At 48.0% G+C, this 27,746-nt stretch overlaps 1 protein-coding gene across 6 annotated transcripts in view; it reads right to left on the minus strand.

Moving 5' to 3' along the window:
* ASTN2 (astrotactin 2) overlaps positions 1-27,746 on the minus strand; it is a 730,659-nt gene that overhangs the window by 344,398 nt on the left and 358,515 nt on the right. The gene's annotated exons all lie outside the window — the stretch shown is intronic.

A 27,746-nucleotide genomic window follows, 5' to 3' on the forward strand; every position in this document is an offset into this window, starting at 1 on the left:
GGGCCACGGTGGGCCTGCCTCAGCAGGGACAGCCTTATCACAGCCCGGCTCCAGCTGTGGCACACAGGGCAGCCTGCAGCACCACTCACCATGGGAGAATTTGTAGTGCGCAGGCAGGCACGCACCTTAGAGGGAATGGAGCTCCCTGCAGGCTCCTTAGCAGCTGGGGGCGTGGCCTGGCAATGTGCCACAGCCTGGCAGGCAGGGGTTTGCGGCCTGCCACGGATCCATGGGCCAGAGGTTGAGAACTGCTGCTTTATATGACAGAGAAATGTGGCTTATGAAATAGCACTTTTTCACCAGAGAATTCAAGAACCAGGGGGAAATACTGAATGTTTTATAGGAGTTCTGCATACACTGGCTGGAAAACATGATTTCAAGAATGCAAGCATGCAGCTATCAGAGACTGGTTATTGGGTTACAAGAGAAAAAGCTTTCATGGCAGTTACAATGAAGAGTGATTAAAACCTACCCACAGCCATACAGATGGTAAAGAAGTCTTAATTAGTCTAACAAGAGAACAAAATGCAGGAGCATCTTGAAAAAAACTTGAAACTGGCTTAAAAAACTGTAAAGGGGGTTAGATATCATTATCATAAAACCCCCGAGGCAGACAGAAGAATTCCTAGGCTAAGTGAGACACATTCCATCCTGAATGCACAAGGTATGGAAAAGTCATGTCTCAAGAGTATGCAGCCAGAGGCACTTAGTGTAATACATGCATGAAATAGGGACATTTTACAACTGTTTATCATACCAAAACAGTCGGGAAGTTGACTCATATTATAGACAATCAAGAGTCCTTGTTTTTGTGATCTGTGACTTGTCATGGCCAGCCTACCAAGAGGGTGAAATTGGATATTTATGGCAAGACTATTGACTTTAAAGTTGACCCAGGAGCTGATGTCACAGGCATCTCAACTATCAATCCCTCCCAGAGTGGAAGTCACCTGACCCAATCCTGGAAGTATTCTGAACTGCATGCTCACTACAGAAACAACTAAGACAGACAATGCTGTGCATTCAGGGGGTACATGATCAAAGGGTCAGAGATCAGTAAACTTTTTAGCCAGAGAGTGGCGGACATGATTTGCCTAGATTAGAAAGAGAGATGGAAGAACTCAGTGAAGGATTTGAAGATATTGGACAATGGAAAAGAAATCCAGCACAAATCAACTTTATTAGACAATACTGGGTCATGCAGTGTATAAACACCTCTACTGGAGAGACCTTGAAAGAGACTAGATGCAAATTAGTGCAGATTCAGAGGACATCATAACTTGGTTGTTGTGGACTATTTTTCCAGGTATACAGAAATAATGTACTTGAAAGACATAACATGTTATAGTGTTATTGAGAAACTGAAGTGCACTTTTGTTATTGGTAAGATCCCAAAACAACCGGTGACTGACAACAGACCACAATTCACTACAGCTGAATTTGTCATTCCAAACAAACTATGATTTCGATCATATTATTAGCAGCCAAAATTACCCCAAAACAAATAGAAAGGCTGAGAGAGCTGTACAGAAAAGACTCATTCCTTGATCTTCTGAATCACAGATCAATACCAATAGCAGCTACTACCTACAGTCCAATTAAAAAACTACTCAGAACTACTGTTCCAACTTCAGAAAAGAACCAGTTCTCAAAGGTGCATCTGACGAAGTGGGTCTTTGCCCTCGAAAGCTTATGCTCCAATACGTCTGTCGCTTTTGCAGTTCTCAAAGGGCACATCTACACCGCAGAGCTAAAGCCGAAATAAGCTACGCAACTTGAGCTACATCAATTGCATAGCTTACGTCGAAATAGCTCACTTTGGCTTTTGGCACTGTCTACACAGCTGGAAGTCTGAGTTAGAGCACTCTTCCTCCAACTTCCTTTACTCCATGTAGACACAGGCCATGTTATTTTGGAATAACGCCAGTTATTCTGAAATAACACTGCTGTGCAGACATAACCAAAGTGACCAGGCATGAAGAGAAAAAAAGGCTAAAAGAGTTTATGAACAATTTTACAGCAGATGTCACTCAGACAACTGCAGAGATCTAGCATGTGGTGACCATGTTCATGTCAAATTGGATGACGAAAAGGATGTACAGCTCCATTTGTTTTAAAGAAAAAAAAATCAGTGCCCATATCATACGTGATTGAGTCCATCAGGAGAGAGTTCTGCAGAAACCACTGACATTTACAGTTTGTTCCTCAGAATCAACCATTAACAGAGCAAACACCACAGATGCCAGATGCAGGCAAAAGGATTCCAAACCAGTCACAGCCGGTCACTGCAGCTAATGGACAGCCAGATGACCAAGTTATTACACATTTGGATCATATAATAAGAAAACCAGCACGAATCAGAGACACTAAACAGAGTGATACATAATGAACTTCAAAGGCAGTATGATAGTTTAAATTGTACAGGTTGAACCTCTCTAATCCGGTACTCTCTGGTCCGGCAAGATCTGTGCTCCAGCATGATTTTAATTAGCTGGATGTCCACTTATCATGGGTGTGGCCAAGTGTCCAATGGTCCCATTAAGTTTGTTTACAGCCTGGCTCTCAGTGCTCTGTGCTGTTATTCAGCTCTAATTTACCCCTAAATGTCTTTGAAGAGCCGAGTTTGGAATTGGTGACAGTGCTGCTAGACAATATGGACCTCTCATAGTTCAGCAGATTCAGCACTGATCAGATCCCAAGGGTGCTAGAGTAGATCGGTTCAACTCACAGGAAGGAAAAAATTAGAGAAATATAACAGAATAGTACACTGTTTTTTTCTAGTCAGACACTAGGTGGTACTGTGTGTAAAACACCATACCTAGCAGATCATCAAAGGATCTGATGAGGAACACAGCTGGTGTGTACAAGCAAGCTCTGTAGCCAACCATTATCTGATACAGGAGAACACAACTGTTTTCCCCAATAGTTTATAAAGTGTGATGTGCAGCTCTCTTGCTACATCAGAGAAATGTAGCCAAGACAAACCTACTATAAAGTGGGTGCAAATTTGGTTGGTAAACAGTAGTCAGCAAGTAGTTATCAATGGTTCATAATTGACCAGAATCATGCAGGGATCTGCCATAGGTCTGATTTTATTCAATATATTGAATGAATGATTTAGACAATGCCATAGAGCAGGAGTGGGCAAATACTAGCCTGTGGGCTGGTGTCTTAATCTGTGCCACTTCCTGCAGCTCCCATTGGCCAGGAATGGTGATCCACGGCCAATGGGAGTTACACTCTCCCGTACCTGTACAGAAGCAGATAAATATAGTGGTGGCAGCCCACCAGGGGCTAATCCTGGCGAACCACCTCCCTTTTATTGTCCACTCCTGGCATAGAGAGTACACTTATACAATTTACGGACAACTCCATTCTGGGAGGGGTTGCAAGTGCTTTGGAGGACAGGATTAGAGTTCAAAATTATCTTGACAAATCAAAGAAATGATCTGAATTACATAGGATGAAATTCAATCAGGACAAATGCAAAGTCTTCTACTTAAGAAATAATTCATTACACAAGTACAAAATGGGAAATGACTGCCTAGGAAGGAATGCTAGAGAAAAGGATCTGGGAGTTATAGTGGATCACCAACTAAATGAAAGTCAACAAAACAATGTAATACTGTTGAAAAAAAATCAAGGCTGCTGAAACTGACCGCCAGTTCTGACTTACATACAGAATCAAGTTAAGAACCCCAGGCGTCCCCAAGTCAGCTGCTGCTGAAACTGATCAGCAGCTGATTCCAGGAAGCCCGGGGCAGAGCAACTCTGCCTCGGGCTTCCTGTAGTCAGCGCTGGTCAGTTTCAGCAGAAGCTGACTTGGGGACGCCTGGGGCAGAGCAGCTGGGGTGCTGCTGGGTTGCTCCAGTAGCGCCGCTCCTCGGTGCTACTGGACCAACCCAGCAGCACCCCATCTGCTCTGCCCCAGGCGTCCTGATTCAGCCGCTGCTGAAACTGACCAGCAGCGGCTAAATCAGGACCTGGGGCAGAGCAGCTGGGGTGCTGCTGGGTTGGTCCAGTAGTGCCCAGAGCGGCGCTGCAGGACCAATCGGCAGCGCCCCAGCTGCTCTGCCCCAGGGTCCAAAACAAAAGCCTGGTCTGCTGGGGGGGGGGGCACACTAGCTGCGCCCCCCCCCCAGCAGACCAGGGACACGGGGAGCAGAGCCACAGTGGCAGCGGGGTGCCACACCTCTGAGGCTTTGCTCTGGCAAAGCCTCAGAAGCGCGGGGAACCGCCGCTGCTGCCGCTTCAGTCCGGGTGCCTGTGGTCTGCTGGGGACGGTCCCCAGCAGACCACAGGCACCGGGACTGAAGCGGCAGCAGCGGAGGGTTCCCGCGCTTCTGAGGCTTTGCTCTGGCAAAGCCTCAGAAGCGCGGGAACCCGCCCGGTGCCCCTGGTCTGCTGGAGACGGGGCACCGGAGCAGCAGACCAGGGGCACCGGAACAGCAGACCAGGGGCACCGGAGCAGCTTACGAACGGGGCTTTCTCGCCCCGGAGCTCGCAGGTAGCAATCCGCCACCTTGACCTCCGGGGCGAGAAAGCCCCGTTCGTAAGTGCGGATCCGACATAAGTCGGATCCGCGTAAGTCGGGGACTGCCTGTATACAAATAGTGTGTGTGTCTGGTAGAGGTCAAGACAGACCCCTCCCCCTCTTGCAGACCCCTCTCTAGGGTCAGTTTGTACCATGAACAGATTGCGCCCAGATGAGCTGCACCTCAGCAATGGCTACAAAGGATTTCTGAGATGGCCTGAACACTCGGGGGTTAATGATGTCTGATGAAGGCAGGTGTGCATTGGGAGGAATGTCCCCCTCCCGTCTTGTGTCCACAGCTGTGCAGTCATCAGGTTTGTTTCAGTTGACAATGTAATTGTGAAGGATATTCAGTTTGAACTGCAATCCACAAGGGGAGACACTGGTGTGTGGGACTCAGCATCACTATTCCTGCCTGATTAGATCTGTCAAAACTAATCAGAGAGAGCTGTGCCTTGGAATCTGCTCTCCAGCTTTACACTTAGCAGCGGGTGCCTGATCAGAAGAGAAAAGAAAATCTTGCCCTGCCACTTCAGGGTCTCCTCCTTTCTCCCACCACCATTTTCTTCCGGCCCTTTTTAATACCTATTCCATTTCAAAGCCCTACTCAGGGCCAAGAGCACAGGAGAGGTCTGTGCAGAATACAATGAGATTCCATTGAAAGATACTAGAGAAGTAAGTGTAAAATCCATTGTCAGTGTTGAGAAGGCAGCAGCAGAAACCCACCCAATGCATTTATAGCACCAACAAGGGCACTGATAGCAGCAGAAAACATTAACCATTTTACTAAGCTATGGCATGAATTAGTGTTTCCTGCTGTAAGCCGTAAGCTTCTGCAGCCTCTCAGGAAAAATTCCAGTGCCATCCAGCTGATTAGAAGAGCACCCACACAGGGTTTTCTCCCCAATATCTAACCTAAAACTCCCTTGCAGCAGATTAAGCCAATCACTTCTTGACCCATGTTAAATGGAGATGGAGAATAATTGATCACTGTCCTCTTTATAAAAGTCCTTAACATATTTGAAGGCTGTTACCTGGCCCCTCCCTCAGTCTACTTTTCTCATTTTTGTCATTTGTGTTGCTCTCCTGAATCTCTCCCATTTGTACACCTTTCCTAAACTGCAGTACCCCCACCAGGACACGCTACCCCTACTGAGGTCTGACCACTGCTGAGTAAAGTGGAAAAATTATGCCCTTTCCCCCACGTCTTACACATGACACACAGAACGCTCTTAGACTTTTCCCACTACTGAATCCCATTTTTTGGCTCATGTTCAATTTGTGATCCTCTATGACCCCTGCCCATTTCCTTTCTGCAGTTCTATGGCCTAACCAGTCTGCATTTTGTAATGATGAGCTTTGCACTTGTTTCTATTGACTTTTACAGAGTTGATTTGAAACCAAGTCTTCAATTCATAAAGGCCACTTCTATACTCTAATTCTGTCCTCCAAAACTCTAGCCACCCATCCCAGCTTGGCATCAGCTGCAAATTTTATAAGCACGCTTTTCACTCCATCATCCAAGTCATTAATACAAATATTAACAAGTACTGGACCACGGAGTGACCCTTCCAGCACTTTGCTAAATACATCCTTCCCCACTCTGATAGCAAAACATTGCTGAACTACTTTTTGAGTAAATTTTCTAATCAGTTGTGCTCCCACCTTGCAGTAAATTAGTCTGTACCATATTTCCCCTTTTATGAGACTGTCACGTGGGAATGTGTCAAAAGTTTACTAATATCAACATCCATGTCACCTGCTTCCCCCTTATTTACCGGGTTAGGAATCCTGTCAAAGGAGGAAATTAGGCTGGTTGGCAATATCCGTTCATGATAAATCCATGGTAGCTATTACGTACGACTCCAATATCCTCTAGATACTTACAAATAGTTTAATAATTTCTTCCATTATTTTTGTGGGTATCAAGGTTAGGCTGACCAGTTTATAATTCCCAGGATGCTTCTGGTTTCCCTTTGTGAAGATGGATAGTATGTTTGAGCCTCTCCAGCCCCCTGAGCCATTCTGAAAGATAATTGCTAATGGTTGTGAGATTGCTTCAGCTTGTTCTTTAAGTATCCTATGCTGGATTTCATCAGGCCCTGCTGACACCATTACATTTAATTTATCTAAATATTCTTTAACCTGTTCTTTTCCTAGTCCAATTTGTCTTCCCCTTCTAGTTAACAGAAAATGTGTCAAGTGTCCAGTGGGGCAAGCAGCCACTGCAGGCCCCGGGCAAAGTGTGCACGGGGAGTGGCTACGAACCTCCGGAAGGGGCGGGGCCTTAGGTGGAAGGGGCGGGACTGGGATTTAAAGGAGCCCAGGGCTCTCGTCACTGCGGTAGCCATGGCAGCAGTCAGGAGCCCCAAGCTCCAGGGCAACTGTCCTCCTCCCCTCCCCCGCAAGCATCGGATCACAATTAATGTTTGTATATCTCAAAATAATGGTGAATAAACAAAGACTACCAAACATACACCTGACTTATACAGGTTGATCCTCTCTAGTCCAGCACTCTCTGGTCCAGCAACATTTTAATTAGCCAGATGTCCACTTATTATAGGTGTGGCCAAGTTCCCATGAAGTCTGTTTACAGCCACCAGTCCTGGCTCTCTGTGCTGTTATTTAGCTCTAGTTTATCTCTAGATGTCTTCTAAGAGCCCAATAAGCAGTGGAAGCCTGGGGTCCATTACTTGTTGATATTGACCTCTTGTGGTTCACCAAATTCTGTGGTTTGGCACCAGTCAGTTCCTGAGGGGGCCGGGCTAGAGAGGTTCAAACTTCACTGTCGATTTCTCATTGTGACAGGCAACGAGGCCCCACACTCTCGCAGCGAGCGGCAGAGAGCCAGCGCTGCAGCCCCAATCAGCTGTTCGGTGGCCGGTGCCGCTCAGCACGTCTGAGCTATGGCCGGCGCTGCATAGTGTGGCGGGTCAATGGTGCCCTGAAGAGGACCCCAGAGAGGTGGGCCTGGTGCCCGCAGGAAGTGATGGACCCCTACGTCACTCCGAGGGGAGGAGCACCGTGGAGGCAGTAAGTATAAAAGAGGGAGGGCCCCCTCCGGGAGGAGGGTCCGAAGAAGGATGCCGAGACCCCACGAGTGTGAGGTAGAGTCCTGGGGGTACTCAGGAGACCCCAGGACCCTTGAGGGGACGGAGGAAGGAAGAGGCCCAGGGCGGGTGTAGGAACCCGAGGACTGGCGAGTTGTGGGCAACAACCCCACCAGTCCAGACAAGGACAAGCAGATCCCTTGTCTTAAGGCCCTGGGCTGGGCCTCGGAGAGTAGGTGGGCCCGAACCCCCCTTCCCCCATTCCCCCACCTCGGGGTGTTTGCAAAAACTGAGGATTGGGCCGGGATTGGACAGCGATAACGCGAGGTCCCTGGAGGGCAGCCTTTCCATGGTATTGTCAGAAGTGGGCTCCCAGGCAGGGTGAGAGAAATTCGGGGATCGCCCCAGAAATATGGCACCCTGATATAAAGTGGGGTGGTTCAAAGGGCAATCCTGGACACTCATCCTAATGGAATCAAGTTTGCAAGGCCCAAAATAATGGCTGAGCAGCAATGGTGCTGTACTGGAGCTATGCACATTAGGGAAGTCCCTCAGGATATGTCTACACTACCCCCCTAGTTCAAACTAGGGGGGGTAATGTAGTCATACGGAGTTGCAAATGAAGCCCGGGATTTGAATTTCCCGGGCTTCATTTGCATAAAGCCGGCCGGCGCCATTTTTAAATGCCGGCTAGGTCGGACCCCGTGCCGCGCGGCTACACGCGTCACGGACTAGCTAGTTCGGATTAGGCTTCCACGAGGCATACAGCTAGTTCGGATAGGAAGCCAAATCCGAACTAGCTAGTCCGTGCTGCGTGTAGCCGCGCGGCACGGGGTCTGACCTAGCCGGCATTTAAAAATGGCGCCGGCCGGCTTTATGCAAATGAAGCCCGGGAAATTCAAATCCCGGGCTTCATTTGCAACTCCGTATGACTACATTAACCCCCCTATTTCGAACTAGAGGGGTAGTGTAGACATATCCTTAGACTGGGTCTACACTCAAAAGTGAGGTCAACTCACCTTCCTTGCTCAGGGGTATGAAAAATCCACACCCCTTTGCCCATTCCCAGCTTCTGGCAAACACAGTCTAGGGAAGAATTCTTCCGTCGGCTTAGTTTCCACCACTCAGGGCAATGGATTAAGCACAGTGACTGGAGAACGTAGAGAGGGGCTACACCAAAGCGATCAGCAGCCCACCAAAGCCTCTACAGCATCCCAAGCGCAGACCATCCCTCAGTCACTGTACATCCCCTCAGTGTGCCCTGTCCCTAGCCTGTGAGCATGTCACCTGGGTGGGACAGTCAGGCAGCTCTGTGCAACAGCCTGCTTGCTCCTCAGCCTGGACAGCCTCTAGACATGGGAAGTCAATAGAGAATTAGAGGGAGACTGGCTTCAAGAGGTTCAACCTTGGAGGCTGATGGGCACAGAACGGAAGCTGGAGCAATGTTATGGGGAAGTCTGTACTAAGAAGAGCTCTCTGGTCCAATGTTGCCAATAGATCAGATGCAATATGGGAACCTCCGGCCATTATTTTACCCTCCTCCCCCCTCTCCTTCCTATAAAAGTTTCTGCTGGCTGCAGCCTTTCCCTCCCTTTGTTGCGTAGCCAGGCTGCTCGGCTCGGCTAACAGCCGTTGATGGACCTAGCCTCCATGGATTTTGCTAGCTCGCTAGTTCTTTTTTTATCCTCGGCCTTCACAACATCCTCTGGCAAAGACAATGGGACCTCACAGCAGCCAGAGGTGGCAGCAGAGGGACAATGGCAGCAGAGACTGGTGGCAGCAGATTGGTGGCTAAAAGCTGCAGAGAAACAACAGTCGTGAGCTGGGCACGGGCCTTTCTCAACGCCCTTGTATGGGAAACAAACACTGTGGCTGCGCCAATGAGCTCTGGGTCTTCACTGGCCAGGGACAGCCATCAGTGAGGGGGGAGCAGCAGGGGGAGAGGGGAGTGAGGTGCTCAAGGGACATTCTTTTGCCAGACTTTCCAGCTGCCAGAGGAAAACTGAGGCAAAAGACAATGACCAACACACCATGGGGCTGGGTTTGCTAATGGTCACATGCTTGTGCATGTGGGCGTCGTGCTCTCCCAAATTAATGCCTGACTCCCTTTGCTTTTGGATAACAATTTCTTTTTTTTTCTTTGTTATACTCAGACTCAGCACTTGAGTGGGGAAGTATTGCCCCCGGAGGCACCTGCTGGTCAATTCCCCCAGCTTTCTGGGTGGAAGATGGTTCTGTTTGTATAGTTTAGAGGAACCCCTAGATAACGAACCCAGCCCTTGTGGCTACTGTCTGCACCTGGCAGAAGAGTTACAATATGAATGAGGCCTTTGCTTGTTCCATGAAGGGTGAACCTTAGAGCAGCGTTGTCCTAGACTCACTGTGAATTGCTTCTAGAGGCTTTGTCAGTACCGTTACTCCCAGGATTTTGACTGCATGTTACAATATAAGAGCCTTGAAACTGTCAAGAGCACAAACAAACAAACAGAACACTCAAGGACTAACAAAGCAAAACAAAAAATGAATCTATTCCACATTCAGAGCTCTGAGCACCCAAAGCAAACACTCCATAGGAACAGGGCAGAACAAGCCGGGGGATTGAAAACCACAGTTTGTCATCTGCTGGCCTCCCCAGATAGTGCTTTCAGACTAATGGTTTGCTATCACGCCCCCTCTCATGGGGTCACAGCACATTGCAACGTACCATTTAACAACTAACAACCTCCTGCTTCCAGCGCTGATAAATACCATCCCCCTTTGCAGAAAACCGGAGCACAAGGCAGAAAAGTGACTTGCCAAAGGTCACTAGAGTGAGTCAGCAGCAGAACAAAGCACTTGGATCAATTCACTTGTCAACTCCGTGGAGCAAGGATGGTCTATCTGCAGCACCTAGCACAACAGGGTCCTGGCCTGTGACTGGGACTCCTATGCACCATTGCAATGCAAATAATAAATACGAGTGATAGAAATGTAGCTGTGTTAGTCAGTCCTGGTTTTTGTTTCAATAAATACTAATTATACTAACGAGGCATTGAACCCAGGAGTCCTGATGTACTCACTGCAAAACATCACTGCCTGTTACACAGCACAAACTGTTCTTCTCCAACAATGCACATAAACATCAGGCTACCCAAGCACTTACGAGGTCCGCTCTCCCTACCAAAGATATGGGCATGTCAGGAGATCAAGTCACAACAACCAGGCTACTGTGTTGTATTGCAGCTCTAAGAAGATGGGGCAACGACACAACTCTTGGCTATGCAGACATGGAATAATCACATTCCCCCAAAAAGGCAGTGCTAAAGATGTCAGTGGGCCCTAAAGTGGCCAATGACAAGAGACTTTAGCAGACATCTGAAAGGTGACAGCAGCTGACATTCGAAGGGAAGGATGGTTCTGAGGTTATGCACTAGGCTAGATCTCAGGAGACCTAGATTCAGTTCCTGGCTGTGCCACTGGCTTCCTAGGACCACACACGGTTTCTCGTATGCTTGGGTTCTCTAGCTGTAAAACTGGGATAACAAAACTTCTCTGCTCCCACTCTGTATCCCTTTAGATTGTGAGACCTCTAAAGCAACAGCAGTCTCTGTAAGTACAGCACCTAGCACAATGAGACCTTGATCTCGTCCAGGGCCTCTAGGCACCACCACGATACAAATGACACCCACTCCAGATTTGGAACTAGACATGTCTCTAGCAAACCAGGGTCTCTGCTCTCACTTCCTACACCCTCAGGCTACGTCTAGACTACGGAGTTTTTCTAGGATACCACTCCACGTCCAGGGAACGCCACGTCCAGGGAACGTACCTGCTCTTCAGACATTTTTTGTGGAAGAGCAGACTCGCTCTTTCAGAAGCCCTGTCTTCCTCGTGCCACAAGGAAGAAGGGCTCTTTCCAAAGAGGAGGTTTTTCCGAAATTTGGCCCAGTGTAAATGGGCCAAATTTTGGAAAAGTCTCTTCTGACAAAACTATCGGAAAAAGGTATGCAAATTGGAGAGCGCAATTTGCATACCTTTTTCGAATAAAAAGTGGCAGATATGTCCCCCTGCTGGGCCGAGACATGGTGTGGCACACAAGCGCACTGATTGGTGCTGTGAATCTTTATTTCAGGGGATACAGATTAGTTCATCTACTTTTTTAAATAATTCAACCCTTCTATTTTAATTTAGGTAGTTGCTGAAAATCCCTAATAAAAGATTTAAGGGCTCTTTCTCTTGCAGCAGGAATGTTACTTTACTTGACGGAATCCACCAGGACTTTGGTATCTTGCCTCAATTCCCTCCCCACAAAGATGCATCACTCCTGTTTATCGCTGCCTCACAGGTAAGAAATTCTTGTTGAGTTTTGTAGCATTTAGATGCTCGGTCAGAGTTAATAATTCAGCCAGCCTGCACAGCTCGGGCCAATCTTCCTTTTATCCGTACTGCTGTCTCTGATGCAGGAGAACTTGGCTGGGGCAGCAAAAGCTGCATCAGACCCAGCCAACGTTTCCGGGCTGACATGTGCCTGAAGGCTGAAGGAAATATCACAGGTACCAAGTGCATTGTTCAAAGAATTGCCACCCTTTTATGGCCCTTATATTTCATTCTCTACTGGCGGAATGGAGAAGCATGCTGGAGTTTTGTGTCCATAATTGGGAAAGAACAGATGGTGGCGGCACTGTCGGAAGTAATACATCCATTGAAATAATCTATACCCCTCGTAATTCACCAGCAGGCAAGAAGGCAAGTGGTGCCTGCCGTCGTCAGAACTCCTGGTCCTTACCCTATCGCTTACCATGCTGCAACATGAGCGTGGGGGGCAGGTTTCTGCAGGTCTCAAGGTATCCAGGGGATTTTCTGGTTCTCTTTTGAAATAGGCCTCTGGCTGCATGTGAGAGAAAGGGACTGAGGTAGGATGTGACCTGCTCTCCTGCAGGTCTGTCCCTTTGAACGGAGGCAGGGAAGTCACAGTGAAATTGTCATCTAGTTATTTTAGGTTCTTATATGGCTTCTACTGCCATAGGATCTCTGAGACTGACAAACTTCAATGCACTCACCTTGTGAGGCAGGGCAGTGCTATTATCCCCTTTTACAGAGGGGGAACTGAGGCACAGGGACAACAAGCACCAGATTTGTAAAGGTGGTTAGGCTGCAAAAGATGCTGATCAGCAGCTCCTAAGGTTTCAGATTTAGTTAGGTGCCTGTCATTGTCATGGGAAATCCTTCCTTACAGACGGAGTGCCATGTGGGTCCATCTCAGGCTAGGTCTTGAAAGTGGTCTGGCTCGAGTCCTGCTGCCATGAATGCTGTTCTGGCCCTTTTTTAGGAGCATTCTGATACTCCTGAGACTAGTAAAGTAAACTGAGCCATGAGTCGTTCTGTGAGTCTTATCTGTCGGACTGCGCACCCCTGGGACTCTAGCACTGGGCTGGATATTAATTTTGTGTGCAGTGCAGGCAATTTGGTGTCTGCTGGAGCTCTAGGTGACCTTGTGACTGTGAACCATCCAGCAGCGTTCCTTGGTAAACATGCTTCAGGTCTTCCACTCTAATAACATGCCCAACTCCAAGAAGTTGCTGACTCCCACTCAGTGTCTATCTCCATCTTGAGATGCCTAAATCCCTTTAAAAATCTGGCCCAAGGTGTCATGATGATAGGGATTAGCCAGCCACCTGGGAACTAAGGGGTTAACCTTACCTAAGTCAGGTAGATTCAGCCAATAGCAATGTAGGTAGGAATTTCAAACTAGGACAAAGGAATGTTTGGTTTCTCCCTCCTTTGTCCTGGGCAGTTTTTCTCTCCAGCTACTGAGGGAGTCAGACAGAATGTCTCCCTCCAAGAATAGACTCTTCAGTCTTCAGTAAGTAGGGTAACGTTTAGATAAATCTGTTAGGTTTTATTGTTTTATGGTTTGGGAAATGGGATCTGATGTCTGTGCATTTAAAATGGGTTTTTCTCTCTTTTGCAACTAAGTTCGGACCCATGGTGGAACTCCCCATGCGTATATTACTTTGTGACTTTACCATCCAGTCATTATGCTTGCAACAGGAATATTGTGGTGATAATATAAGTTCTTTCACTTTTCTTTTTCTTAACCTGGTATTGGTTAATTTTTGTTTCCTGGCATGACGGGGTGATGCAACCCTGCACTAACTGGACCTCTCCCCCTCCGCCCCCCGGGAGGCAGAGAGGAGCAGAATGGCAGGGACACTTGTACAGTGGAGGCCAGCCAGAGCACGGGATGAAAGGGCTCAGGGCTCAAGAAAGAAACAAGCGAATCACTCTGGTGAGTGGGGGTGAGGAAGCAGCCCAGGGTGGGTGCAAAGCAGAAGTCCACCCTCCGGCTGATGAGTTGCGGCACGTAGCTCCATTAGCCAGGTGAGGGGGGCGAGGATATTCTCCTCCACCTTAGGGCCCTGGGCTGGGGTCTGGAGAGAGGGAGGGCCCGGACCCCCTCACCTCCCTGCTCAGGGCAACCCCTGGGCAACCAGGGAGAGGAACGATCCTCATGATCCGGCAGGGCGGGCCGACCGGTCAGGAGAAAAATGGAGACAGAGACGGGGGACTGGGGGACATGACCAGGGCACCCCTTGACACCTGGTTTGTACTTTAGGGTTGAGATTTCCCAAGTGATCTCTCCCCTGATTTTCTTTTCATTACTTGGGTGGTGGCAGCGGAGCTTTTATCCCCCAAATCTAGATTGTTAAGATTTTTGGGGGAAGTTTTTTACCAAAGCCTGGAAAGAGAAGGTTTTGGAGTACTTTTGTGGGCCCCCACTTCTGCATGTATTGTGCCAGAGTGGGGAAGGAGCCATGGGGATAGAAACTCCGCTGCCACCACCCAAGTAACGGATTTAGGCATGATAATGATCATGACAGGTGAATACAAGGAAAACCCTTCACACTATGAAAGACATGTCCTGCCCAGCTGGGGATCGCCCATGGTGACTTTCTTTCTTGTCACAATGGAAACTGTTGAGAAGCTCCCCCCAAGATGAATACGTTCCATTGGCAGTGGTCACTTCTTCAGCGGCAGAATGTCACATAATTGTAATCCAAAGTGCAGCTGTGGAATGGCTTTTGCCCCCATGAGTCACTGCTATTGGATCAAACACTGAAGCATGGTGTTTGGGGTGCTGCTGGAGAAACCATATTTAACTTGAAATGGAAAAGCAACAGTGTGGCCAACTTGAGGTCACTGAATATTATACTGTGCTCCTTGCAAATATTGCCAAACCCCAGTTATCTGGACCTATCTACCCTACCCTCTTAAATGCTTTCTTCAGTATTAATTGGAATCAAGATTCTTCTTCACTTCCTGCTATAAGTTTACATACTGTTGCTGTGCACTATTAAACAGTGGCTATTCCCCCCCCTCCCCCCCACAAGAGATGGCTGTATTACTGCAAGGTGTGCAGTGCTGCCTGGCTATGTAAAGTACTCCAGAAACCCATTTCCAACAAAAGGGGCTATGTGCACATGACATCCTATCACCAATGGGACACAGTCCTGGGATAGAACCTCACCCTAGAGCCCTTTGCCTCCACAAAGGTCTGCAAACAGTAGAGCAAGAACCCTAAGAGTAATAGTAACTCTGTTATTCCACTTCCTCTGGGAGGGGATGCGGTTTGTAGAAGTACCACTGCGGGTACTTCTACACAGCAGCATTATTTCGGAATAACTGACATTATTTCAGAATAATGTTGAGCCAGAGGACTTCCTACTCTGACTCCTGTAACCCTCATTTCACAAGGGATAAGGGAAGTCGAAGGTAGAGTGCTCCTCCTTTGACTTCCTGCTGTGCAGACACTGCCAAAAGCCAAAATAAGCTATTTTGACTTCAGCTATGCTATTGACGTAGCTGAAGTTAAGAATCATAGAACACTAGGACTGGAAGGGACCTCGAGAGGTCATCGAGTCCAGCCCCCTGCCCTCATGGCAGGACCAAATACTGTCTAGACCATCCCTGATAGACATTTATCTAACCTACTCTTAAATATCTCCAGAGATGGAGATTCCACAACCTCCCTGGGCAATTTATTCCAGTGTTTGACCACCTTGACAGTTAGGAACTTTTTCCTAATGTCCAACCTAAACCTCCCCTGCTGCAGTTGTGCAGCTTAATTCAATTTTTGCCCTGCTGTGTAGACGTTCCCTGTGATTCACTTCTGATGGGGGTTATGAGGTTAGGCGCAACTAGCTCTACTGGGCAACTGTCAGGAAGAGAGGCAATAGCTGCAATAGCAGAGGTTCCTAGGTGGGGCACGGGCAGTGGGCTGCTCAGCATAGAGCTGGGCAGAACAGAAGAGCTTGGGAGAAGGACACCTGGGGCAGAGGTCAAAGTTTCTTTCGCTACAAGGAGAGAGGCAAAACTCCCCTGTGCTCAGGTTGCCCGACCCTCTCCATTCATAGCACTTTAAAAGGCCTTTCATCAAACAACGGGGCATTTACAATCATCCCATAATTGCCCCTATTTCACAGAAGGGGAAACGGAAGCTGAGCAAAGCAGGGGCAGTCCTGGAAAGGAAGCCCAGGACTCCTGACCCCCCAGTCCTCTGCTCTACCCACTCGGCCACATGTCATCTCCATGAACACGTTCTCCAGGATTGAATGAATCTGTCGGTCTGAAATCTCCCTGTTCAACTCAAAATCTTGGCCGTGGTCATATGAGCAAGCTCCTCCTCCTCAAAGCCTCACCCATTTCCTCGCCTGCCCCAAAGGGAGCAGAGCCAGCAGGACATTCGCCTGACAGCTGGCTTTGCTTTATGGAGCTGTAAATATTTTTTTAATAGGATGGAAGCATGAGAGATGTGTTCCAGATTACGCAGCATCCAAAATTAACTGAGATTAATTTTAAAAAGAGAGGGAGGAGGGAGGAGGGGAGAGAGCAAGGCCGAAGCCAACAGAATATAAAGCACTAAAGTGACTATTGTGAAGCCAGGACACGGCTGCCTTCTGGCTCTTGCATGAGAGACTGAGAGATGAGAGTCGGAGAACTCAGGCAAAGCGAACGTCACAGAGGCAATTTCTGCCGAGTAGTGCTGGGATTGGATCCCAATGACTGATGGCACCTGCCCTGTGCTGCATTATCTCGTCTCTCCCGGGGTGGGTTCACCTGGTACAGCCGATCCCAGGAGAGTAGAATTAGCAACAGGGGATCATTTACATGGAAACCCAATAAGCATTGTCAGTCTGCTGAGGGCAGCGGGGGTGATGGTTCCACTATACCTGGGCCTGAGGGTCTGTTGGCCTCTTGGTGGAGCTGACATTGAAAGGGCAAGGAAAGTATTGATGTATTTCTTTGATTAATCTGAAACATCAGCTCCAGATCTATGTACCTCATGCAGAGCTTGCAAACAACTGATTTTTTGCAGTTCAGTGGCTGAACTGGAAAATTATCTCTCTTAGTTCTGGGTCAACCCAAAATGGATATTGCCCCCCGCCCCCCACCCACTGAAATGAAAAACAATAAAAAAGCCAAGTTTTGAGACAATTAGAGGATTCTGTTTGACCTGAAACATGTTTGTTACTTTCATTTTATATTCACATTTTCTTTTATCTTTGCTTTAATTTACTAAAAGAAATCTGGCTACATTTCAAAATGAAAGGCTGAAGTATTTAATTTCAAAGCTCTGAAATTAAATGTTTCTGCCTTGCGGGGGGGGGGGGGGGGGAATTTTCAGTTTTCTTTTCTGGCTGAAACTATTCATCAAATTCACCCTGAATTTACAAATAGTTTCTGCTGCTCCAAAGTGCATTTATTGGCAAATAAACTATTTGTCCAATAAATTTCACAGCTCAAATTGTAAGGGGTTGGCTCCAATTGCTCTGGCATGTGAGTGCCTTACGATCTTAAATGTGCAGAACAGCCACCTGAGGAAAGGACATGCCATTCTGTGATGCATTGAGGCTAAGTGACTTGCCCCAGATTACACAGAAGTTTGTAGCATTGCAGGGACTTGAGCCCACATCTTTCCTAAGTGTAGGCTAAAGCCCCCAATCACTGTCCTATGCATCTGGAAGCACCCACATGTGCTTCACCTCAGCAGCAGCCTGTTCACAAATATCCCTGCTCCCCTCCATCCACACAGGTCCTCCATTTCCTTCCCTATCAACAATAAAACTCCACCTTCTCCCGACACACCCCGTTCTCTTTGCAGTGGGTGAAATAGGGGTGTTCATATAGCCAGGGAGAATGGTGAGGCATTTTCATGTGCCAGGGTTGCTTGTAAGGGCCCATTTCCAGTGCTAGATGCTCTGAGATGGATGAATGGTGGCAGTTGTGGGATGAAGCAAGCAGAGCACTTCTCCAAATTAAAGGGGGAATGCAGTGCTCTATAGCAGTGGTCACCAACCCACAGCTCAGGATGTACTGGTAGATTTTGGAGACCCTGACAGGCGATCCTGGTTTGGCTGGGAGGTTCTCAAGTGCTGGCCCTTCAGCTGCCCCTCCCTCCACTGCCGCACTTCTCTGGCCCTCTGCCTTGGAGCTGCTCCCTTGGACTCTCCTGCTTGCTGCAAGGGGTAGCGGAGGCAGACTAGGGGAGGCACTAATGTCAGAATGTTCACCTCTACCCACCCCAGTACCCCATCTGCACAGAGCAAGCAAGGCCTTGAAGAAGGGGTGGGAAAGGAGATGGGACCAGGGTATTTGGGTTTGGGGTAGATCTAGATGGTTTACCAGATGGTTTACCAAAAAATACTAAACGCCTCCTCCCCCCCCCCCCAAAAAAAAAACCACTGGGAAAAAATTCTGTTGAGAAAAAAAAGGGAGACCAAAGTTGTTAAACAAACAATCAAAAAACAAACAAAAAAAGGCCTCTGCGCCTTTAAACGGCCCAGTACTCTTCACTCCCCCACCCCTGCCAGATGTGGCAGGGGAAAATTGTCCCCGCCGGGTTTCCATCCGAGGGAAACAGGAAATACCGGACATTTCACATGTCCGGTATTTTCTGGGTTTTTTTACCGGACAGGGGATCCAAATAACGGACAGTCCGGTGAAAACCGGACACCTGGCAACTTTAGGTAAATCCTGAGCTGACTTAAATTGAAAAAAAAAAGATCTTGTGCTTAAATAGGTTAGAGACCACAGCTCTGCAGCTAGTCTTGGCAGAATTCATTTTTTTAAATATCATTTCAGCACATAATATCAACATTTATATTTTTAGCCAGCTGAATTTTCACAGTTGCAGGAAATCGTGGGGGTGCCAGATAATGGGTCTGTATGTCAGACAATAATTATTGAATGACAATAGAAGCTGAGATTAGTTACAGAAAAGTTAAAGCTTTATAACCATTAAAACTCAAACTGTCAACATCACATATTAAAAAAATACACAGTACAAAAATATATGCACTGTACATACCTTAAATGAAACTGCAATAAGTTATGAAGCAGAATTTTTCTTGTAAATGTTAATTATCATTGATGGAAATATTTTGTCAGAATTTCCCGATTTTTACTAATTAAAAATATTTTTGAGCCCATGAGCATTAGTTGTTCTATGTTTCAAATGGTTCTGTAACAGAAACCAACTGGACCTCTAACCACACAGGTTCCTATCAAGGCTCTCTAGCAGAGAAGCCGCCTATAGAAACATTGAACCAAATTAATCCCTGAAGCACGTGCTTTGATTTCCACAGTTACACCAGAGGTGGATCTGGCCCACTGCGTGCTCCTTCTTGATACTGGTGGTGTTGGTAGCCTCCCCTATAGTTAGGTTGCCTGACCTTTCCCATGATTGGACTCTGATTTTGGTTACTTGTAACTTTGTCAGACCATAACATGCTCTGTGTCTGCCGTAAGCTGACATGAAACTGTGCCCATGAAACTTAAACTGTGCCCACAAAAACTCATGGTACTATCTATATTTTTTGTTAGTCTTTAAAATGCTACAGGACCACTCATTGTTTTTTAAGCTTTTTTTAAAAACTAACATGGTTTTGAAAAATCACAGCCAAAATGATTCAACTGTTTACAAAAACAAGACTGGAGGTTTCAGCCTAGTCAAAAAAATCTGGGGACTGAGAGATGCACTAGAGCATCTCTACTTGGGAGCGGCAACTTGAAATTTGACAGGGAGTAGTCTTGTGTCGGAGTGGATGTGCCTTTTGCTATCGCCATGGAAACCCACCTTGATCTGGTAAAGTTATAAGCCTGCAAAATATGTTTGCATAGTCAGTAGATACTTTGGAAGAATTTAGTTGCTAAATACCCCAAATATTCCGTCAGCATTGAGCATGCTCCAACCTGGTCTCAGAAGGACTTTCTCACCCTTTCTTTTTCCTACAGTCTCCTTGCACATTCACTGCTCACCATCCAATTTATACAAGAACGAAGCACAGGTCCTAGACACGATAGCCATTTTCGCTACACAACTATGATTTAAGCCCATAGCAGGGCCATCCTTTGCACTGAATGAGGCAGGAATTCTGTGCCAAGAATAGTATGTACTTAGGGCTATGTCTACACTACAAAGTTAGTTCGAACTAACAAACATTAGTTCGAACTAACTTTGATAGGCGCTACACTAGCGCTCCGTTAGTTCGAATTTAATTCGAACTAACGGAGCGCTTAGTTCGAACTAGGAAAACCTCATTTTACGAGGATTAAGCCTAGTTCGAACTAGCTAGTTCGAATTAAGGGGTATGTAGCCCCTTAATTCGAACTAGTGGGAGGCTAGCCCTCCCAGCTTTCCCTGGTGGCCACTCTGGCCAACACCAGGGAAACTCTTCTGCCCCCTCCCGGCCCCGGACCCCTTAAAGGGGCACGGGCTGGCTACGGTGCCCGTGCCAGGTGCAAGCCTGCCAGCACCCAGCCAGCAGACCCTGCACCTGGCACGGATCGAGCCACCCACCCGATGCCGCCCAGCCCTCCCCCTCTTCCCGGGACCAGGCTGGCGGCTCCCGGGAGCTTGCCCGGGACCGCAAGAGGCGGGCACCCGCCTGGGCTAGTGCAGACATCGTGGACTTCGTCCACGATCTCCGCACTAGGCACAGGAAAGTGGCCGTCTAGGGCAGGAGAGCTGCCAGCCTGGCCACCCAGGAGCAGGTGTGCAAGAGAATCAAGGGGGTCCACTGAGACCTCCGACCCTGAGCCCTGAGCTTACAATGGCCGTACTGGGTCAGACCAAAGGTCCATCTAGCCCAGTAGCCTGTCTGCCGACAGCGGCCAACCCTACGGACCCTGGAGGGGATGGACCGAAGACAGTGACCAAGCCATTTGTCTCGTGCCATCCCTCTCCAGCCTTCCACAAACCTTGGGCAGGGACACCACTCCTACCCCCTGGCTAATACCACTCCATGGACCCAGCCTCCATAACTTAATCTCACTTCCCTTTAAACTCTGTTCTAGTTCTAGCCTTCACAGCCTCCTGCAGCAAGGTGTTCCCCAGGTTGACTATTTGCTTTGTGAAGAACAACTTTCTGTTACTAGTTTGAAGCCTGCTAACCATTCCTTTCCTTTGGTGTCCTCTAGTCCTTCTATTATGGGAACTAATGAAGAACTTTTCTGTATGCACCCTCTCCACCCCACTTATGCTTTTAGAGACCTCTATCCTGTCGTCGTCCCCCCCCCCCCTCCGTCTCCTCTTTTCTAAGCTGAAAAGTCCCAGTCTCTTTAGCCTCTCTTCATATGGGACCTGTTCCCAACCCCTGATCATTTTAGTTGCCCTCCCCTCTCCCAGCCTCTCTCTTCCCCTCTCCCACCTCCTTTTCCCAGTCTCCCCCAGTTTTGTTCAATAAAGACAGATTCCATTTTGGAAGACATGTTATCTTTATTTTGTACATCAAGAAGAGGGGCTAGGGAAGGGTAAGTGGAAGGAGGTGAGGGAGGAATGGGGCATGAGCCTCCGATGGGGAGGACTGGGCTGGCTCTGCGGGCTTCTGGGGATGGAAGCTCTCCTGCAGCCCCCCAATTGCCCCCTCTCCCCAGATGGCAGCCTGCGGCAAGTGCAGCCGGTCTGATGGCCAAGTGCTGTGATGTGCCGAGTGTGGGCACTCAGGGTGTGTCTAGACTACATGCCTCCGTCGACGGAGGCATGTAGATTAGACAGATCGGCAGAGGGAAATGAAGCCGCGATTAAAATAATCGCGGCTTCATTTAAATTTAAATGGCTGCCCCGCTCTGCCGATCAGCTGTTTGACGGCAGATCGGGGCAGTCTGGACGTGCCGCGCCGACAAAGAAGCCTTTCAAACAGCTGATCGGCAGAGCGGGGCAGCCATTTAAATTTAAATGAAGCCGCGATTATTTTAATCGCGGCTTCATTTCCCTCTGCCGATCTGGCTAATCTACATGCCTCCGTCGACGGAGGAATGTAGTTTAGACGTACCCTCAGGGCACTCCAAGCCAGGACTGCTTTGCAAGCAGGGAACCCCTGAGAACTGTCTGTCCGGGGTGGGGGTCGGGTCCCTTTAAGCACAGCCCTCGGCTAGCCTGAGACAGCAGCTCCACGCTCTAAGTCCTCATTTGATGCCCTGCCGTCACTGCTTCCGGCCATCCTTAACCCCGGTTCAGGGTCCACTCTGTGTGGACATGCTAGTTCAAATTAGCAAAACGCTAATTTGAACTAGTTTTTTAGTCTGGATGCGTTAGTTCGAATTAGTGTAGTTCGAATTAACTAATTCGAACTAAGTTAGTTCGAATTAGCGCTGTAGTGTAGACATACCCTAGGTAATTAAAGACTATCATAATACATATGTAGAAGGGCTCAAATTACTGATTATACAGACAAACTTAAGTCTGTCATAAGAACATCAGAACGGCTATATTGGGTCAGACCAAAGATCCATCTAACCCAGTATTCTGTCTTCCACCAGTGGCCAATGCCAGTTGTCCCAGAAGGAACAAAGAGATTAGGTAATTGCCAAGTGTTCCATCCTATGGCCCATTCCCTGCCATTTCCTAATGGTTGGGTATTTGTCTTTGTAATTTTAATAACACTGTATAAATGTAAGTGGGGTTGTGTGTGTGTCTGTGATATAATATATACACATTGTATTTAAAGAAAGCAAATACAGGAAAAATGAGAAAACACCAGTGTTTTAACATGAGAGTGCCAAATCCACTCTTGTGCTGTGATGACAGCACACACCATTCTGCAGTCAGCATGAAGAACCTACCACAAGAAAAGGGGTGGTATGGTCCCACTGCTACCTTCCTCCAGGGGCTGTGCATTAATATTAACTTCTGGCCCAAACATTACAGGAACTCTGTCAGCTGAATCCAGGGTGCCACATCTAGTTGGTGAGCTGTGGGAAACATGGCACCCAAAGCTGCATGTAAAGTGCTACACACTGGAAGTCACACTGTGCAAGGTAGGGATGTAAGCGACTAGTCAAGTAGTCCACTACCTGATAAGCATATGCTTTTCGGGTAGTCCAGTTACCACTTGACTAGTCGCTCCCTCCTCCCCCTTGCTGCCTCTATCAGAGCGAGGCAGCAAGGCGGGGGAGCAGGAGCCGGTGTCTACACTGGCCGCTTGAATTTCCGCAAAAGCACTGACTTCCTACTATGAGAAATCAGTGCTTTTTGCGGAAATACTATGCTGCTCCCGTTTGGGCAAAAGTCCCTTTTGCGCAAAACTTTTGCGCAAAAGGGCCAGTGTAGACAGCTCAGATTCGTTTTCTGCAAAAAAGCCCCGATCGCAAAAATGGCGATCGGGGCTTTTTTGCGGAAAAGCACGTCTAGATTGGCCACGGATGCTTTTCCACAAAAAGTGCTTTTGCGGAAAAGAGTCCGTGCCAATCTAGACGCTCTTTTCCGAAAATGCTTTTAACGGAAAACTTTTCCGTCAAAAGCATTCCCGGAAAATCATGCCAGTCTAGACGTAGCCTTTATGTCTGTAACACCTACCATCTAAGGATCTCAAAGCAATTTGCAAACCAAGGATACCTGCTCAGAATGCAGGGAAGGGACGGGAAGCAATTAACACCTTGGATTTCAGATGGGGAAACCAAGGCACAGAGAAGGGAAGTGACCCATTCACACATCTATGGGTAAGCCAAATACAGAGCCCATTGTGGCTGCCTTTTCAGGCCTGTGTTTTTAGCTTAACTAAAAGGCAGCATGAGATAAAGTAATGAAATGGGAACCAAGACACTGGGATTGATCTGCCACTGACTTCCTTAGTGACCTTGGGCAAGTAGAGTCATGTCTGTGCTTCTGCTTCCCCCCAAACTTTGTCTGGTTTGACTGGAAGCTCTCCAGGCCATGTACAGTCTTTCCCTGTATGTCTGTACAAGCATCTAGCATAGCAAGGGGGAACAGGGACTGATCCCAACCATCCATACAATATGATGGAGACTAATTTAGCTACAACTACTCAAGAGAGAGATATTTGAGTCATTGTGGATAGTTCTCTGAAAATATCCACTCAGTGTGCCGTGGCAGTCAAAAAAGGAAACAATGTGAGGAATCATTAAAAAGGGATAGAGAATAAGACAGAGAATATCTTTTTGCCTCTCTATAAAACCATGGTACGCCCACATCTTGAATAATGCGTACAGATATGGTTGCCTTATCTAAAAAAAAGATATATTGCCATTGGAAAAGGCTCAGAAAAAGGCAAAAAAAAAAATGATTAGGGGTTTGAAATAGGTCCCATATGGAGAAAGATTAAAAAGACTGGGATTTTTCAGCTAAGAAAAGAGGAAACTAAGGAGAGATATGATAGATGTCTACAAACCCATAACTGCAGGGGAGGGTAGGATAGCTCCATGGTTTGAGCATTGGCTTGAGCATTGGCCTGCTAACCTTAAGGTTGTGAGTTCAATCCTTATGGAGACCATTTGGGGCAAAAATTTGTTAGGGATGGTACTTGGTGCTGCTGTGAAGGCAGGGGACTGGATTCAAGGTCCCTTCCTTCCAGCTCTAAGAGATAGGCAATCTCCATTAATTTAAGTGAATAAGAAAAAGTTATTTACTTGTTCCCATAACATAAGAACTATGGGTCACCAAATGAAATTAATAGGTAGCAGGCTTAAAACAAACACAAGGAAGTTTTTCTTCACATAGCGCATGGTCAGCCTGTGGAACTCCTTGCGGGTACGTCTACACTACAGCGCTAGTTCGAACTAACTTAGTTCGAATTAGTTAATTCGAACTAAGCTAGTTCGAACTAACGCATCTAGAACTAAAAACTAGTTCGAACTAGCGTTTTGCTAGTTCGAACTAGTAAGTCCACATTGAGTGGACTCTGAACAGGGCTTAAGGATGGCCGGAAGCAGTGCCGGCAGGGCATAAAAGGAGGACTTAGAGCATGGAGATGCTGTCTCAGGCTAGCCGAGGGCTGCGCTTAAAGGGTCCCGACCCCCACCCCGGACACACAGTTCTAAGGGGTGCCCCGCTTGCAAAGAAGTTCTGGCTTGGAGTGCCCTGAGTGCCCACACTGGGCACATCACAGCACTCGGCCATCAGCCCGGCTGCACTTGCCGCAGGCTGCCATCTGGGGAGAGGGAGTAATTGGGGGGCTGCAGGAGAGCTTCCACCGCCAGAAGCCCGCAGAGCCAGCCCAGTCCTCCCCATCGGGGGCTCGTACCCCATTCCTCCCTCACCTCCTTCCACTTACCCTTCCCTAGCCCCCCTTCTTATTGATGTACAAAATAAAGATAACGTTTCTTCCAACATTGACTCTGTCTTTATTGAACAAAACTGGGGGAGACTGGGAAAAGGAGGTGGGAGAGGGGAAGAGAAAGGCTGGGAGAGGGGAGGGCAACTAACATGATCAGGGGTTGGGAACAGGTCCCAGATGAAGAAAGGCTACAGAGACTGGGACTGTTCAGCTTAGAAAAGAGGAGACGGAGGGGGGACAGGATAGAGGTCTCTAAAAGCAGGGGTGGGGTGGAGAGGGTGCATTCAGAAAAGTTCTTCCTGAGTTCCCATAAAGAAGGACTAGAGGACACCAAAGGAAAGGAATGGGTAGCAGGCTTCAAACTAGTAAGAGAAAGTTGTTGTTGTTGACAAAGCAAATAGTTAACCTGTGGAACTCCTTGCTGCAGGAGGCTGTGAAGGCTGGAACTAGAACAGAGTTTAAAGGGAAGTGAGATAAAGTGATGGAGGTTGGGACCATGGAGTCCTATTAGCCAGAGGGTAGGAGTGGTGTCCCTGCCCAAAGTTTGTGGAAGGCTGGAGAGGGATGGCACGAGACAAATGGCTTGGTCATTGTCTTCGGTCCATCCCCTCCAGGGTCCCTAGGGTTGGCCGCTGTTGGCAGACAGGCTACTGGGCTAGATGGACCTTTGGTCTGACCCAGTACGGCCATTGTAAGCTCAGGGCTCAGTGTCGGGGGTCTCAGTGGACCCCCTTGATTTTCATGCACACCTGGTCGTGGGTGGCCAGGCTGGCAGCTCTCCTGCCCTAGACGGCCACTTTCCTGTGCCTAGTGCGGAGATCGTGGACGAGGTCCACGATGTCCGCACTAGCCCAGGAAGGTGCCCGCCTCTTGCGGTCCAGGGCAAGCTCCCGGGAGCCGCCAGCCTGGTCCCGGCAAGAGGGGGTGGGCTGGGGGGCATCGGGTGGGTGGCTCTGTGCCGTGCCAGGTGCAGGGTCTGCTAGCTGGGTGCTGGCAGGCTTGCACCTGGCACGGGCACCGTAGCCAGCCCGTGCCCCTTTAAGGGGTCCGGGGCCGGGAGGGGGGCATAGAGTTTCCCTGGTGTTGGCCAGAGTGGCCACCAGGGAAACCTGGGGAGGGCTAGCCTCCCACTAGTTCGAACTAAAGGGCTACACAGCCCTTAGTTCGAACTAGCTAGTTCGAACTAGGCGTTAGTCCTCGTAAAATGAGGTTTACCTAGTTCGAACTAAGCGCTCCGCTAGTTCGATTCAAATTCGAACTAGCGGAGCGCTAGTGTAGCACCTATTAAAGTTAGTTCGAACTAACGTCCGTTAGTTCGAACTAACTTTGTAGTGTAGACATACCCTGCCAGAGGAAGTTGTGAAGTCCAGGACTTCAAGAAAGAGTTAGATAGATTCATGGAGGTTAGGTCCATCAATGGATATTAGCTAGGATGGGTAGGAATGATGTCCCTAACCTCTGTTTGTGAGAGGCTGGGAATGAATGATGGGAGAGGGATTGCTTGAAGATTTCCTGTTCTGTTCATTCCCTCTGGGGCATCTGGCATTGGCCACTGTCAGAAGACAGGATACTGGGCTAGACAGACCTTTGGTCTGACCCATATGGCCGTTCTTATGTTCTTATCTAGTAGGCAAGTTCTGCCTCCTACCCCAACACAAATAATATACCCATGTTGCCTCCTCTTTCCAAATGTCCCGAAAATCTGAAGGAAGAGCACAAAGCCTGAACTCCAGGCTAGGGAGGGATCTAAAAGCCTTTCAGGTCACCTTTAAATCTAAGTGAGCTTTGTATAAAGTGTGGCAATGACATAAGGAAAGGAGGGTCTGTCATTAAACTCATATCAGGCAGGCCTTGGTGGGACCTCATCCTCCTTCAGGTACCGGAACATTAAGCCGGACGTTACTGCCCCAGTGCCATTCCCCGGCCCCTAATCAGAGTAACCCTTTCGTGTCTAATTTAATTACCCCAGCTCACAAACTGACAGACGGCTGTTAAAAATGGTTATTGCATTATTAATACGCTTCAGTAATTTCCCATTAAAACTATACTGTTAATATTATTTTCCCCCTGTATTTCTTCCCTCTTAATTAGTCTATTTAAAACTTTGAAGGAATATTCTCTTCATGCTAAATGGGAGCGTCAAGAAAATTACATTTTTGATTGAATACTTCTGTGATAGGCCAGCAATAAGACCGTTGAGTTGTTAATTATTGTCAGCGTTCCACACGATGCCTGTTAATGAGGCAGTCAATCTTTTCTGCCATTCCCAGAATATTAATGGAGGCCTTTGGTATTGATTTTGTCGCGGGAAGAAGCCGGGAAATCCTCTGCTTCTTTATGTAGCTTGAGACGTTGAAGGAAAGAGAAGAAGGAGACTTACCCTGGTTGACATGTTAAAATGACAACATGGGTTAGGCAGCTGGTGTGCTAACAGCACAGGTATGTACGTCCATGGTACGCTACAGAACAGAAGAACGGTCAGACTGGGTCAGACCAATGGTCGGTCCATCCTGCCCAGTATCCTGTCTGCCAACAGTGGCCAATACCAGATGCCCCAGAAGGAGGAACAGAACAAGGAATCCTCACATGATCCCTCCCCTGTCACCTCCA

The sequence above is a fragment of the Pelodiscus sinensis genome, chromosome 22, assembly GCF_049634645.1.
Source record: "Pelodiscus sinensis isolate JC-2024 chromosome 22, ASM4963464v1, whole genome shotgun sequence".
Lineage (NCBI taxonomy): Eukaryota > Metazoa > Chordata > Testudines > Trionychidae > Pelodiscus > Pelodiscus sinensis.